The sequence below is a fragment of the Aythya marila genome (genome assembly GCF_965140915.1).
Source record: "Aythya marila genome assembly, chromosome: W".
Lineage (NCBI taxonomy): Eukaryota > Metazoa > Chordata > Aves > Anseriformes > Anatidae > Aythya > Aythya marila.
In genome coordinates, this window is record NC_139081.1 from 7,930,785 (window position 1) to 7,946,498 (window position 15,714).

At 40.4% G+C, this 15,714-nt stretch overlaps 1 long non-coding RNA gene across 1 annotated transcript in view; it reads right to left on the minus strand.

The window, feature by feature from the left end:
* The window catches only part of LOC309889429, a 138,545-nt gene extending 124,382 nt beyond the window's left edge, over positions 1-14,163 (minus strand). The window contains exon 1 of the long non-coding RNA XR_014319241.1: positions 14,118-14,163. This is a non-coding gene — a long non-coding RNA (uncharacterized lncRNA). The remainder of the gene's footprint in view (positions 1-14,117) is intronic.
* Between the last annotated feature and the right edge of the window lie 1,551 nt (positions 14,164-15,714).

Here is a 15,714-nt window from a genome sequence, read left to right on the forward strand (position 1 = left end):
TCAGCGTACATGCTTTACACCTCAGATGAGACAAAGCTTGTCAGGAGAGGTAATATCTTTTATTGGACCAACTGATATAGTTGGAAAAAAATAGACAAGCCTTCAAGCACACAAGGAAGTCTGTCTGTTGTTGTTTTTTTTTTTTCCAGCTATATCAGCTGGACTAATACAAAAGATTACCTCCCCTTACAAATGTTGTCTCATTTATAACAGACCATCACTGCTAAAGCTACAGCATGACTTATACCTTAAATACAAAGAATGCTCTTTGCAAAGCTGGATATCATAAATTCTTCTTTACACATAGCAAACTGAGGAAGAGCAAGGTCTAGAAACAGGATCTTGCAGGACAAGGAAGATGGTCCGGACTAGAAATAGGGTCCTAATCCCCTCCTACCCACCTCTGAATGAAGCAGACTGGTGCAGCACTACACCAAAGACTTACATGTATTTTGCCTTCTTGCTTTAGTGCTGGGCTGCTAGAGAAGGGTCCTGGAGCTGATGGGTAGCTATGTTTCAAAAAAGCAGGGAAAATATTTCTCCAAGAAGCTGAACTGTAGTCCCAGAAGGGGCTTCCAAGAATAGTTAAGAATAAGCTCATGATTTTAAGAATTCAAAGGAAAATGTATGCTGGATTTTTGTTCAGATGTGAGAAATCTGCTGCTGATTTAATGAAACAAGAAAAGTTTTTTTTAAAAAAAAGGTGAAATTGCTTTGGTGAAATTGTAGAACTACTGCACATTGTGTTTTTGTTTTGTTTTGTTTTTTTGTTTTTTTTTTTGAAAGATGTCATTAAGCTTTTAACCTTAAAAGAAAGAAAGCTTTTCTCTCTGCTTTTTCAATTGTTTACATACAGATATATATATTAGTTTATCTACATGTGCATGTATACTTTGTGAATCTTTCGGCTACTACTCATGGCTTTTTTAATGTTGGTAGGGTCAGTGTAGCTGCCTTTTCCCCAGCCCTGTTTAAGGAAAAGCTTGGAGAGGAGAGGAGAGATGTAGTTTGTGCAGAGCTGAATGAAGGGAACAGGAGTGTAACCAAAGTGGTTGAGAGGCAGGCAAACAGTCCTGCACTGGCAGAGGCTGGTTGTGGGAAATGAACAGCTCGTGAGAGCAGATAGGACGTTAGGGGAAGCAGGCACATGGAGAGTTGTGCCTGGGGAAGGAACCTGTCCCTGGGGATGATGCTGAGTCTGTGGTCCATACACCCATGCCTGGACATGCAACCTTTGCCCAGGGAGGAAACTGGGCAAGGGAGGAGGAAGGATGAGGAGCAGGTCCTGTGTCCAAACCCAGCCAGCAAGAGACCAGGCACAGCAAACGTGGGGGCTGGGGATGGAGAAGAGCACCTGGGGAGCGAGTGGCTCTCCCGGCATTTCCACCAATGGCTTCTGCCTGCCTGAGAGCACAGAGCAGGGTCACTGGGCTGGCTGGTAGCTTGGCTATTTGTGAGTTAGGAAGCTGCTGCCAGGAGTCCCTGGATCAATGTAAGGGAGAGGACAGGGGAATAACACACCTACTGTGCAGCTCCTTTTATGAATAAACTTGTAAAATCTAATTCTATCAGCACCTCTCTGGCCTTTTTCAATGAGCAGGTCAGTAACAAATGATCATTTAACAGCACAAAGCAGCCATTATATGGGAGAACAGATTGAGGCTAATATAACACACGTTCCCCTCCAAACAAGAACCCAACATCCCTTCTTCAATTTTAATTTTTTTCTTCCCCATCTGCAAACACTGTCAGTAAAGCTGAATAAATATATAAATATATATTATATTATATTATATTATATTATATTATATTATATTATATTATATTATATTATATTATATTATATTATATGAATAATTTTTAAAAAACAAATACTTTCCCTGCTTCCCCCAGGCCTTTGATACTGAAACTTTGTTGGATTTCAGGCAAACAGCATCACACTCACCCTGCATACATGCTTCCTCTCCACCTTTGACAGAATATCATTGACTGTGATAATTTCAAATAGACTTGGGGGTAGATAATCAACTGTACATACACAGATACACATGCACACTCCAGCTCTTCCATTTATTTCATGAAAAAACGTAAGCACAGATGCGATGGAAACACAAAATACCACATACGTTGCTATTGATGAACTAGCTAAAACTACAACTGAAATTAAAAAAAAAAAAAAGAAGTTTGATTTATTTGCTTGTCAGTGGCCAGATCATCTCTGTGGGAGATAATCTGAAATCCCCCATTTAAATGAAAAGGTTTCTAAATGAATTTTGTTGTGACTGGGTACCTGAGGTCACTGGAATCTTGTTTATCCCCCACAATAAGTTGTTCCTTGAGTAGCAGCAGTTAAAACCCCCTTCTGGACTAATTTCCTCTGCCAAAACCAGGGACACTCACGTCCCCTGCTTAAGGATTTATGCGGTGTCTGTCTGTTGTTCGAGAGGCTGGGTCACAGTCTAACTATCGACTTTGCAGAGTGTTGGGTTGGTCCTCGGTAAACGGACGACAACTGACAATTCCTTCTGCCCATACCAAGGGCAAGAGCACACTTGTCTGTAGGGAATTTGCTTTTTTTACTGACCCAAGGAAGATATATCCCTTCGGCTTGATCCAAACTGTATTGTGAACAATAGATTTGGATCAGGCCCTTAGAGAAGAAAGGTGGGATGCAGCTTTTCATCAGATCCTTGAGCCTTGCAGCTCCCTCAGTTGCCGTAACAATGAAGAGTATATATGTGATTCACTAAAAGAAAAAAAAAATCAAGATCCTGAATCAGTGAATGATGATATTCCTGTAGACAGAGAAATTACAAAGGCTGAATCCTACTCACACAAAGAAAACTGGCAAAATTGCCATTGACTCTTTCTTGGCAAAGCAGGGATAAATATGTATTTTCAAGTAAAATGAGTAAAGCTAATTTCCACCTCCCCACCACATGTTTTTTTGCAAGTACGTTTTCCTGCTCTATGCTGAAAGAAGCTCTGATGCAACACACCTGTCATCAGAGACGCACGTAAACCTTTCCTGACAGAAAATAAATGTAAAATTTCTGCCATTAACTCCTCCCTCCTGAGAAAATCCAACCGGCCTAATATTGCAGATGAGGAAATGACAGATGAATAGCTCGCTGGAGCCAATGGGAATCTTCCCATTGATTCAACAGGTTTCGGATCAGGCCTGAAGGCACCAAGCTTAAATGACTATCAGAGAGTAACTATCCCAGCCCTGATTAGAACCGAGTTGGCTTGGTTTGTGTCTGCCCACCCTCACCCACCATATACTGCTCTTCCGTTGAAACTGCAGATCCAGGCACTAGTTTCAAGGGGGCAGCTCTGAGATGTGGTAGCCACTAATAAAAATACAGAAGGAGCAGTAACGCTTGCTTTTCTTGCTTGTTTATTTAATTTGGTGTTAACTTTTACTGTGCCGAGAGCAAAATGTAAAACCTAGCACCACTATGTCACCCTTATCTCCTGCGAGATCTTTATGTGCACTTCCTCCTACAGTTTCTATGGGTTGATTTGTTGTTTTTTTTTTTTTCTTCTTTGTTAATGACTAAATTTGGAGTTAAATCATTTGTAAGATACTTTTTTCTTTGTTACCAAAATCAGCTGGGTCCAGACTCTTGCAAATAAACATGCAGCAATGGTATGCTTTTAAAGACTTTGCCAGAGGATTTTTGTTGGTTGCCTTGTCCATTCCTCACTTCTACTTTTCTCTTTTATTGCCAGTATCTTGAATGAGATTTCTTTTTCTTAAAAGAAAAATAAAAAATCTATAGTTAAAGAAAAGAAAAGAAAAGAAAAGAAAAGAAAAGAAAAGAAAAGAAAAGAAAAGAAAAGAAAAGAAAAAAGGAAAACCAAGCAAAAAAATGACTAGTCTCCTTCAGAACACACAAAACGGAATAAAACCCGCAGAACAGCATAACTGAATAACACTATATCTTTATAAAAGAGGGTGAAAAATTACATCCTCATCCGTGTATTATTGAAGATGGAATAGGATCAAATAAATCACTTTTAAAAGCAATTAAATGCTCACAAAAGAAAAACACTCAGTCTGTAAACTGAGAGAAGAAATAATGAAATGCAAACCATCTTGAAACTACCATACGGCAAATGGAACGAGACACTTGAAGCTGAATGGTATGGCAGGACTGAACTGGCACTTAAGAAAAGGCAGCCTATAGCTGAAGAGGGAGCAGTTAGGAAATTTGGAAGCAAGCCAGTCTGCATCTCTGGATTTATAGGAGGAACAACCTTACAGCAGTCACACTGCATGTTATAGGTAGCTCCTGCCCCAATGAGCAGCACCTTGAAGAACTGACCATAACTTAGGGCCCAACACAAACCCTGCTGCAGGCAAGGTGGGGGTTTCCTGGAGACTTCAACAGGTTTCGGAGCAGGTCACCGTCTGCTCTGAAAAATCCTTTCCCATCAGTTATAGATCGTGCATATCATGGAATACCTATTACTTACACCCTCTTCTTTACACAATTTTTAAATGCTACTAAAAGTGTGAAAAATAAATAAAAAAAAAATAAAAATAGAGCACTTTCACTGCACTGTTGCATTGAAAGAAGAGCTCCCTGGGATTGGTCCTGTTCGATCCTGGAGTTTCTCCAGGCCTCTGGCTTCTCTGCAGCTGCCAGGCACAGATCCGATCCTGGAGCAGGAGGTGTCCTGACTCTGTGTGGGTCTGGTGAGACATGGCACAAGAAACAGAGCCCTTCCTGGAAGGGGTAAGAAAACAGTTTTCTCTGGGTTAGCTTTCAAAGAGTTGCCAGCCAATTCAAGCTACTCAGCAAAGGTGTCCACCTCTCTCTCTCTCTTTCATGCACCATTTCAAAGAAGTGCATCTTTACCTTACTATATTATTAGAATCAATCAATATTATTAATATTACATGTGGGCAATTCTGTAAATTCTTCATAGTTCTCCTCCCTGCCTGTTAACAGCAGGTACATTATACAGTCTCTGGTTAGATTGGTCAACCAGGCTATCGATAGTCTTAATAAGCAATATCTGTATTGTAACCTTTGCTCACAGAACTGAATCTCTCCTATAGGGCTGTCAGATTCCTTAAAGAAGTATTGATAAGCTCATTACTGTATTACTACATTTCATTTTAAGTGTGATTTTCACTCATCCTGAAGCATCTAGTAACCTACTACATTTTTTTTTTCCCCTACTACAGCATTGGCCCTTTGATCAAATTGATCAAATAGTGAATTAGAGCATTATAGAGGAAACATAATCAGGGGATTTCTACAAGCATACTGTGATATATCTTTTGATTTTCTGACAACCTTCATCCCTTTGGATCCTAGGAAGGAAGCACTGTTTTATAGGGATATTATTAGGCTGATGCTGCTTTATACATCTATCTGCAAGAAGCTACCAAATCCGACAAAGATATTTGTGTGTGTTTGCAGTGAGTGAGTTATATTATGTGATGTGAATCTATCCTTAGGGACTGAAAAGGAAAGGAACTATGCGCAAATGTAAGTCTGCCCTTTCGATACATGTGTGCATACACAGGCATTTGAATTAGAAACAAGCCAAATATGCAGTCAGATCTCCATTTTTATTCTGTTTGAAGAAGCTTCATGTCCAGAGTTATCTGCCCCAGCACACTGGGAAGCCAGCTGGGTTGCCTCTAAAATATTTTGGAAACTCAGACACAATGTACAAATAAACCAGACATGGATTAGTTAAGTGTGAGTGTGTCATTAAATTAGTTTAATGAACAAACAGCTACGTATCATATTAAACTCCGCATATAATTCCAGGAATAACCTGTTAAGTCACCTGCCACTTTCATGCAAGAATACAATCTCTATACTGTCTTTTAGAAAAGAATTATTTAGAGACATATGTCAGCCTGAATGTATGTAATGTATATACATCTATACCGAATGCATGTTTTCATTACTATGCACATGTTGGTTGCATGTGCGTGTGATACAAAACCGTGGCAGACACATTCATATCTGTCTGCATGCGCAACTTTCATGCAAGAGTTCATTCTCGGCAGCCCCTTGCATGCAAACTATGGCTCATTATATTTTCCAGAGTTAAATCGGGAAATTACAGATCTCGATAAGGGAAAAGGGGAAAGAATACCCTGTGTTACAAACTCTGCCTGTACTGCACCTTGGTCTCTCAGACCATAAGCAAGTTTCCAGTGGCAAAATGCTTTGACAGACCTAGGAGCGAAGACACCTCTTGCTGGCAAATACACATCCCTGGAGGCATCAACATCACCAACAAAGCCATCTATGAAATAGTTAATGTTAAACAATGACTGTCTGTTCAACAAAGGAGGGAGAAATAAACAGATAAGGGTGAGGTAGATCGAAATCTGCATGCCTCATTGGCTGAGCTGTCGGACATTTCTAATGCATCTGAAGGGTTTGTTACTAAGAACCTGTTAAGTCTCTTTAAACCTTTGATCTGTAGCCAGTCTTAACAAAGATGACAATTAATTAAAGGAGAGTGCATTGCAATAAAGTTACATCAATGTCAGTTTATATATACTGTCCAAAGCTGGTTCACAGAAGTCACCGTCAATTAAAGTCTTCTTGGAGTCCAGTTCATTATCACTTTTTTCCTCTTGCCTTGATCAATATTTTTGGCTGCTTCTGCTTGACAAACTTAACACGATTTCAATATTTACATGTCTTGCCATTCATTTACATGGAATAAATGGCCATATATGATTTATTTTTAGCCACTACATATGGTCTGGCACTTTATTTGAGAGGTTTAGAACTCTCATCTATCTTTATTTTAAGGAGTGACAATAATAACCCCTCTCTTCCTTCGAGGGGATATCAGGTGGATATAATAAATGCACATTAAAAGCTGCATTCACCTGTGTGTGCATTCAGGCCATGGATCACAATGACAAAAGCAAATAAATGCAACATCTGTGGTGACACCCTGACTTCAGCCCACCCCAAGCGATGCAGCACAGAGAGAGTGATACAAGAGATCCTGCAATCCCCAAAATGCGACGATGCATCTCCAAGAGTTACAGAGGGAAAGAGGTGCTTATAATAAATACCCCAGCTCAGTCATAGGAGTGGCAGTGGAAGAAAAGCTATAGCTTTCCGTCTCCATGGTTATTATTTTTCCCTCTTTCTGTTGCAGATTTTAATACACAAGGATCAACCTGCCATGACAAGCCCAGGAAACATTCATATGGGCATTGGTGGAGCAGTTAAGTGAGTGAGAAATGTGGCAGGGGTCAGACTTCTGTCAGTTCCTCACCTTTGTTTAAGTTTTAGTTTCACTTGCTGAAGGAAAGCTAAGTTCAGGGACAAGCCAGCAAGCACAGAAGCTGGTCACATTAGCTGCAAGTGTGGTTTGCTACATAAATCTGCAATCCTGAATTTTAACAGGAAGGGGAAACATTCAGTTTGCAAATGTGAACCAACTGATGTGATGGCAAAGGTCTTATGGACTTCTGCCCAGCCAACAGGCAAGGGGCCTCCACTCCCTACCAAAAGAAGATGCTGGGATTAATGAAACACCAGCCTTGTTGTTAAGGCCAGGATTTGGCTTAGCTCACTTAACACCTCACCTGCTTAGTGTGAACTCTTACAGGACACAAACCTGATGGCTCATGCTGGAGGGATCATATGGAGCTCTGCAGCCTCCTGCTGTCACAGTTTTATTGTAAAGCTATAGCCAACGCCGACATGAGTCTTTGGGCATCAGATGCTTTTTGTGCTGTTTTAAATGCAGGTACCAGTCCCACCAGCCTCGATCATCTCCCCCACTTTTTCTCCCTTGGAGCCATTACCACCTGTCACATAAACCCACCTGGGTTTACACTTGATTGACGGGAGGGATGGTAACAGCTCCTTTAGTGTTGTTCTGGTCTGTCAGGTCAGCGCGGCAAGTATGCATGCACACAGGGTATGCGTGATAAAAAACACCCTGACATCTTCCTGAAAAATGTGGCTGCGTATTTCCAGCTCTGAAGGCTAGGAGAGGTCCTTCTTGGCCATCTGGCTCGATCTTCACTCCGAGCATTGGAAGTACTATGCACACCCTCCTTGATGGGTACAATCCACTTTTCTATTGAGCACAAGACGCTTTCCACAATCTTGCTCACTCTTTACCCAGGCAAAATTTCCAGAGAGTCTCTGACAACTTCCTTCAAAAAACTATTCCTTCAGCTGCCCGGCTTTTGTTATACTATGCAATTTGAATCCTCTGCAAAAGAAAGTCCTGTCTGTGGCACTGGCCACTGGCAGAAGCAGGACAGAGAACCAGATGAACCACGTTTTTCATCCAAGGTGACAAGGATCCTCAAATTTTCTCCCTACTTTAGTGTTGACATTCCCGTTCTCTTCTGGATGAATACAGGAAAAAATAATATAATAAAATAAATCAAAAGCATTTTCTGTTTTTATTCTTAAGGTATTAGTAAATTCCTGATTTGACATTTAATTAAAACACTGTTTTGGCCAAGTAAATACTATGAGATTTGGTAGTTGTCGCTATTATATTTTTTTCAGAAGAAAAAAAATAAGTACTTTTTTTTTCCTCCCCTAAAATGTTCAAAGGCACCAGTATATGTAGATATTGAGGGACAGAAGTAATCTATAAATGTGTTGGAAGTATAAGTCTAACCTGGAGAAAGGTAAGAAAATAAACAAAAGCTCCAGAACCATGGACTTTAATTTCTTTCTTTTCTCCACATTCTGTAACTTTAAAGCAAATACATTCTTGTAAGGACGATTAGTTGATATGGTGGTGGGGCTAGCTGAAGAACAGCTTTCAGTGCAAAACTTAACAGCCAAGCGAGAGATCCCAGAAAATTGGAGTTTGTACTGGAAATGCTGACACAATCATAACATCAGCATCATAACTGGCTGCAGCTGCTTTTAGAAACCAAAATCCATGTCTAGACCCCTGAAAAAAAGAGTTAATACATAGCCTTCTAATTTATGAAGCAATCTGGGCTATCTGTTTGACATTATCAAATATACATACACGCTCATCTGTACGGGAGATTATAATGTACAAGGGGTTGCTTTTTTTCTCTCTTCCATCAAGCTATCCAATTGCATTTTGATTGTTTTAAGGGGATGCTCTTTAAACCTAAGGCATAAAGCCTCCTCTGTTTTATTCCAGTTTATTTGTGCATTTACCTCCCTAAAACTTGTTTGGTTTACTGCCATACTAAATGCTGTATATGTTGCTTTCAGCCAGGCAAGCCTTATGTTTCAATTATGGAGGAGTTTATTCAGCACCTGTATTGCATTGTGCTTCTTTTCAACTAAATTTCCATTTCCCAAAAGCTATATGCGTGAATGTGTATACATCACTCTTTTTTCTGTATGTGTACACACACAAATCTATACATTTATACACATGTACAATATACCATCTTAACTGAATGCACATTTTCATTGCACCTTTGAATTTCTGAGATATGCAAACCCTCATAAACATCCTTAGACTTAACAAGGTTTTAATCTTTCTATCATCTATCTTTGTAATCAAACATAACAATATAATGAATGGAAGCCTTGTTTACCTACTCCCTAGGTGTCTTAAATTCCAAAATTATTTGTACTTTTGAGAAGGTAAAGCAGCAAAAGAACTAAATTATTCTTTTTCTACTGCATTTTTCTAGCTGCACTGAACGCTAGACGAGTGAGGTTCGGGTCAGATAGTTACACTATCCTAGTGGGACCGCAATAGTGGATTTTGAGGAGGTTTTGGGAGTTTTGTGCTTCCCCCTCTCTAAATAAGGGTTGAAAGAAAGTTGTAGGTCTCATGTCCATGAAAGACTCTTGCTTTCTCACAGCATGCTGTCTCCACTCTTTAAATGCACTCACCTGCATATGTTTCAGTAAATTTCAGTTAAGTGTGGAATAGTGATTTCTTCTGACTTCCTAAATAGAATATTATGGAGACCTGTGTGTTTTAAATTAAAACACATTCCAGGCCTTGGGAACAAGCATGCTTCGATAGAAAAGGCTGTTTAAACCTATGGGGACAGTCCTATATTTAGATTACATTAATTATTAAATATTATACTAAATACCACTTAAATTGGCCTTAAATGACTTCAAAGATAATGCATTATAATATGGCTGTTCTGAGAGCACTAACCTTCATGTCTCCTAGTAACTTAGCCTTTAAGCATACTCCACTGCTAGATAAGAAGGGGGGAAGTTATGAATGAATTGCTTGCTAAATTGTTCGTGTGATTAGTTAACTCTGTGCGTGTGAGCGCGTGTGAGTGCGTGGGTGGGTCAGTTCAGCCCTAGTAGATCTCTACCCACGGATCTCAACACACAGCCTCTTCCCAACCCTAGAGCAAAGTGCCACAGCAGGAGTGTGTTCCTGCCCCATGTGAAGAAAAGCGAGGAAGGGGGGAATCTGTAGCAGCGATGCTCGTGACACAAAATCTTGTTTTCTCAGAGATCTGGCAATTCTTTCCCACCTTCCCTCACATGCTGCTTCCCCCATAACTTCTCCTCTTATCACGTGTCTGCAAGACAGTCATACTCCCCTGCCTCTTCCCTGGTATCTGGCCTGGCATCAGCCAGGTTTCCTGGTGAAAGAATCTAGGACTTCACTCTCCCTTTTGATAGTTGTTTGGTTGTTTTTTTCTTTGCAAGAAGGGATAGTCATGTACTTTATCTTCAAGTTCTTAATTTTCAATTTCTTCCTGATATACAGACACACCACAGTAGGATCTCTTCATAATATTTTGAATCATACACATAATATGCTCTCATTTCAGTGGATTTACACCTGAAATGACTCTTATTGCTACCTTTTTACTCTAAGCTAATTCCTCTCTCTTCCCTCCCCCCAGCACAAACCCACCTTCTCCCCCTCCACACCCAAGATTTGCTCTCCATACACTTAAATAAACTACAGCCCACTATTAACCCTTCAAGGTATACCACTGCCACAGCTTCATCCACTGGATTAGTAATAAAATAAACTGAGAGTGATGGATCAATTAATGTATAAGCATTATGTATCACTTACGGAAAGCATCTTGGGGTTTCATATTGCCATCCTACCCCTGAGAGCCAAGTTGGACTATTTTTATGCAATTCTTCACCTATGCCTCCAAGAAAAGCCAAAATAAGGAGATCTGAGTGAATACTATGCTTCACATGGCTGAATTTAGAGAAAAGAGAGAGAAAAGAGATTAAAAATGAAATGAAATGAAATGAAATGAAATGAAATAATGAAATAAAATAAAAAAGCCAAACACAATCCTCATCCTTCAAAGCCCCATCATGCTTTTTGACTTAATAGTAATTAATCACTACTGGCAAGAAAGTAATTTTTTTCCAGGTAGCCAGAGGCACATTTTTATCAGGATTAGCTAATAAATCAGCAGCATCACTAGAAAGGAGTTCAAATTCTTCTCAGATGTACTAAATAAAACCAGTCTCCGAAACGCTGGCAACTCAGTGTCTATTGAAGCTTCACTCAAACACTAGGCTGTGATACAATAATCATCGTGATCATTTTTCCTTCCAAAGTCCAGAACTTCCATGAGATTAAAAATGATTGTTTCTTTCAAGATGAACTCATGCAATTTGGTTTGATGAGGTGACAAGATTTCCCACCTGTCTTTTTTCCTAGGTTGCAGCTTTAAAACAGAAATGAAATGAAGGGAAATGAAGTTAGTATCTTGCTTAATTCAAGAATATGTGTTAAACACATCCAAGCAATATAAATGATCCCTCTCTCTCTCTCTGTCTCCCTCCCTTCCTTCCTGAGTTTGTCTCTATGAATACAGGCATACAGTAAAAGCAAAACTGAAATGCAAGAGAAAGGATCTATGAAATAGAAATTAAAGTTAGCACATAGATTGATTAATTACAGGTTTACAGTAGTACAAAGCAAAAGAATAAAATCTCATCAACAAATCAAAATACCCCTCCACCCCCCAAAAAAAAAATCCTTTACCTAGACATTAACTCAGACATTTCCTCTATACTGTGTTGAGTAATTCTCTTCAGTGGAGCTTTTACTGTTTTATTTTATGGAAACCTTAGATAATTTTTGCAAACATGTGCGCACACATGGGCTCACTGGTTACTCTCACTATGCCTCATCTATTAGACAAAACCTTCCAGGACCTTTCCTTCCCTGTGCTTCTTACTATTGTTTTAATTGTTATTATTAATAATTATTCTAGTGTGGATGTCATGTTTAAATGATGCCCATCAGACCTTGATGTGGTTTCTAAGAAGTTAGTCCGAAAGGAAAGCAATGTTCGTAAGGGATACACTGATCACTGTAAATATGAGAAGGGTGTTTGGAGCGGCCTGCAAGAAAGGAAGGAAGAAATACCCTATAACTTGGACTGAATCCCCAGTCCCCAAGCCCTGAATGTTTTCTCTATCCTGTGCAACACTGCTACTTGCACTGTCAGGGTATATTTTCATTTGCATTTCCTGAAGGTGGAGGAGAGGAGGGGAGTGAGTGGGAAAGGGGAAGAGATGCCTCCTAAACATGCTGTTAAGTTTAAGATTTACAACTCACCATGGCAGCTGGAAAGCTGGGAAGCCACTAATGCCATTCCCAGTGACTCTCCCTACCAGGAGTTAACCAGGCTGGAGCAGACATTGCTACTGAACCTCTCCTGTAACAGATGCAACTACCACTCCCCCCCGTGCACAACCTTTTTTCACCTGCACTAGATCTGGAGTCACACCCTGCTTACTTCTGATTAGATCTTTTCTTTTTCTTTCTTTCTTTCTTTCTTTCTTTCTTTCTTTCTTTCTTTCTTTTTTCTTTTCTTTTCTTTTCTTTTCTTTTCTTTTCTTTTCTTTTCTTTTCTTTTCTTTTCTTTTCTTTTCTTTTCTTTTCTTTTCTTTTCTTTTTTCTTTTCTTTTCTTTTCTTTTCTTTTCTTTTCTTTTCTTTTCTTTTCTTTTCTTTTCTTTTCTTTTCTTTCTGTCCTCCTGTATCTCTCCCGCTCCTAAGCAGGGCTATCATGCAAATTATCTTCAACTTCCTCCCTGTGAGTCCTACTTTCTTACCCGAGTATCTGAGCATCCCCATCCCTCCCCATACCCCACCCCCAAAAGATAGCATCCTCTAATCTGAAATGTACCTCCAGAGAGACTAAGCAGGGAAAGAAAAGGAGTGGGCAAAGCCGGATCAAATGAGGCATTGCACAGGGAGCACATCTCTACTGCCTTGAAAGAAAAAACAAAAAGTTCCCAGGGTGGACTTCGGGCACATTAAAGTAGTGCTGGGAATATGCCTGCTTGGAGACTTCTCCCTTCTGGAACTGAGCTACAACCCATCCTTCCTGCCTTGCTCTCTCTAACACATCCACATTTTGTGATTTCATACTCCCCCCCTGCTTGATATGGGCTTTTTTATTTTTTTTATGTCTCTGTTCCTACGCTGAACAAAACAAAAATGAATTCCCCCCCCCCCCCAGCACCTCCTACCCCTTGAGCAAATCAGTCTCCTCTGCATCTGGTTTTGGAACAGGCTACAAATAAGAATCCTAACAGCAGCAAAAATGAAAAAAGAAAAGAAAAGAAAAAGAAAAAAGAAAAGAAAAGAAAAGAAAAGAAAAGAAAAGAAAAGAAAAGAAAAGAAAAGAAAAGAAAAGAAAAGAAAAGAAAAGAAAAGAAAAGAAAAGAAAGATGCAAAGGTTCTGGTGCCTGATTCACAACAGCTGTAAAATAGGGGCTTCCCGGCTCGGCACAAACACATGGACAGACACACACACACACCTGGGTGGAAAATGTGCGGCTCCTAAAGATAAATAAAGAAATCCTCTTAATCTTTTTCAGCACCACTGCTTTTGCCTGGACTCTCCAGCTTTCGCAAGTGGCTTCATCTCACCCCCCCAAAAAAGGGGGGAAAGAGGGAAAAATAGTCCTAAATAACCCAAACGGAGCTAACCCCCTTCTCTGTCTCTCTCTCTTTGCTTTCCAAGAGGGTCTATTATTTCTTTCCCTGCCGCCTCCGCCCCTGGCCAGCCGAAAATTAAATAAAATGAAATCGAAAGGAAAGAGATAAAGAGAGCCAGAGAGGGAGCGAGAGCCTGCCTTCCTCTTTCAATCTCTCTGGGAAAGTTCAGGAGGTAACTCACCTTTGTGCATGCCAGTGAACCTGTCCTTTAGCACCGTCAATTCATAGATCTTCCCGAACTCCTCGAAGAGCGGTTTGAGGTCTTTCTCATCCAAGTTACGGGGAATCTGCCCAATAAAGAGCTTAATGGCATCATGGTCCTTCATTGGGATGGTGGATGGGTTTCCGGGACTATGGTTTAATCTGTTCATATGCCCGTTGGTGCTGGGGTTGCTGTGATTGCTACTCAGGCTGGTATTGTCTGGTTGTCTGTTTGCTAAAGTGGCCATCTTTATATACATAGAGAAAATCTTTCCTTTTTTCCCCCCTCTTCTTTTCTCTCTCCCTCCTTCTCCCTCTCTCTCCCTCTCGCTTGCTCTCCCTCTCCCTCTTTCACACACACACACACACACACACACACACTCCCCCTTCTCTCATCCCCCCCCCCCCCCCCCGGGTCTGATCTGATTTTTTTTTTACATTGAAGATCTGTGTCATTTCCGTTTAAACATGCTGGATCAGTTCAAATTCCCCAGCCAGACTAGGGGGTGGGGTGTGAGTGTGTGGATGTGTATGTGTGCAGGGAAGGGAGGCTGGGGGCAGGGGGCTGCTGCTGCTTCTGCTCGACCCAAGCCCCCTCCTCCCCTCTGAGCACACCCTGTCTGCCTGCCCCGGAAGAATCTCAATGGTAGCTTCCAACACAGCCCCTGGCTATAAATAGCACTAGGCGCATGGCTCTTTGAGAGACAGTCAATTTCTATTGTGCCAAGTGAGCAAAGGGGAACAGTTGCATTTTTAGGACCGATGATGATGATTTTATTTTTCTTCCTTTTCCCTTGCAATCGCTGTCGTTATAATTTCAGTGATCATCGGGAAATCTGCCATTTAATTGAGAGGGGGAAAAAAAACACAAACCCAAGGTGTTCTGACTTCTTCCTATTATGATGATGCCTCTTATTTATTGTTTATTCTTATTATGATTTCGCAATTATATATAATAAAAGCAGTTGAGATAGGGACAAATCCTCCAGCTTGGAGGTTGCTGTTGCTGTTGTTGTTGCTGTTGTTGTGATGTTACAAGCTGTCTTTACTATATCTATTCTTGTTGCATCTAAAATAAAAAAGCATGCTTTTTAAACTCTTCCTTTTTTTTGAATTATACTGCCGATGATGACATCAAGCTAGGAAAGGCGCAAACTGTATTACTGTAGGTCTTTGCAGGGAGAGAAAAAATATCAAGATGACTATTGTTAATTTTTGTGCTGCCGATATTTATTTTATGTGCAGTCAGTGCGGGCATTATTTCCTGTGCTAGCTGCGTGTGTGTGTGTGTGTGTATTGGAAAGGGATTGATTAGGTAAGGTTTTCTTGCCTGTCTTTCAAGCCATCAGGATATTCTGTCTCTGATGGAAACATAAATCGTATTTTGTAGTCATCAGGGATTGGGAGTTGCTTGTCCAAACAATGCTCTCTAGAGAAAATGTACTGTATGGTGGAAATGAAATCAGCTCTCCTTTCATAGCATCTGGGGGTGGGGAGGGCAGGGATTAAGGACAGGGCTCGGATTAAGGACACAACTCCCCCTTGTCCTCCAAATAATAACAACAGTAATCCGGACA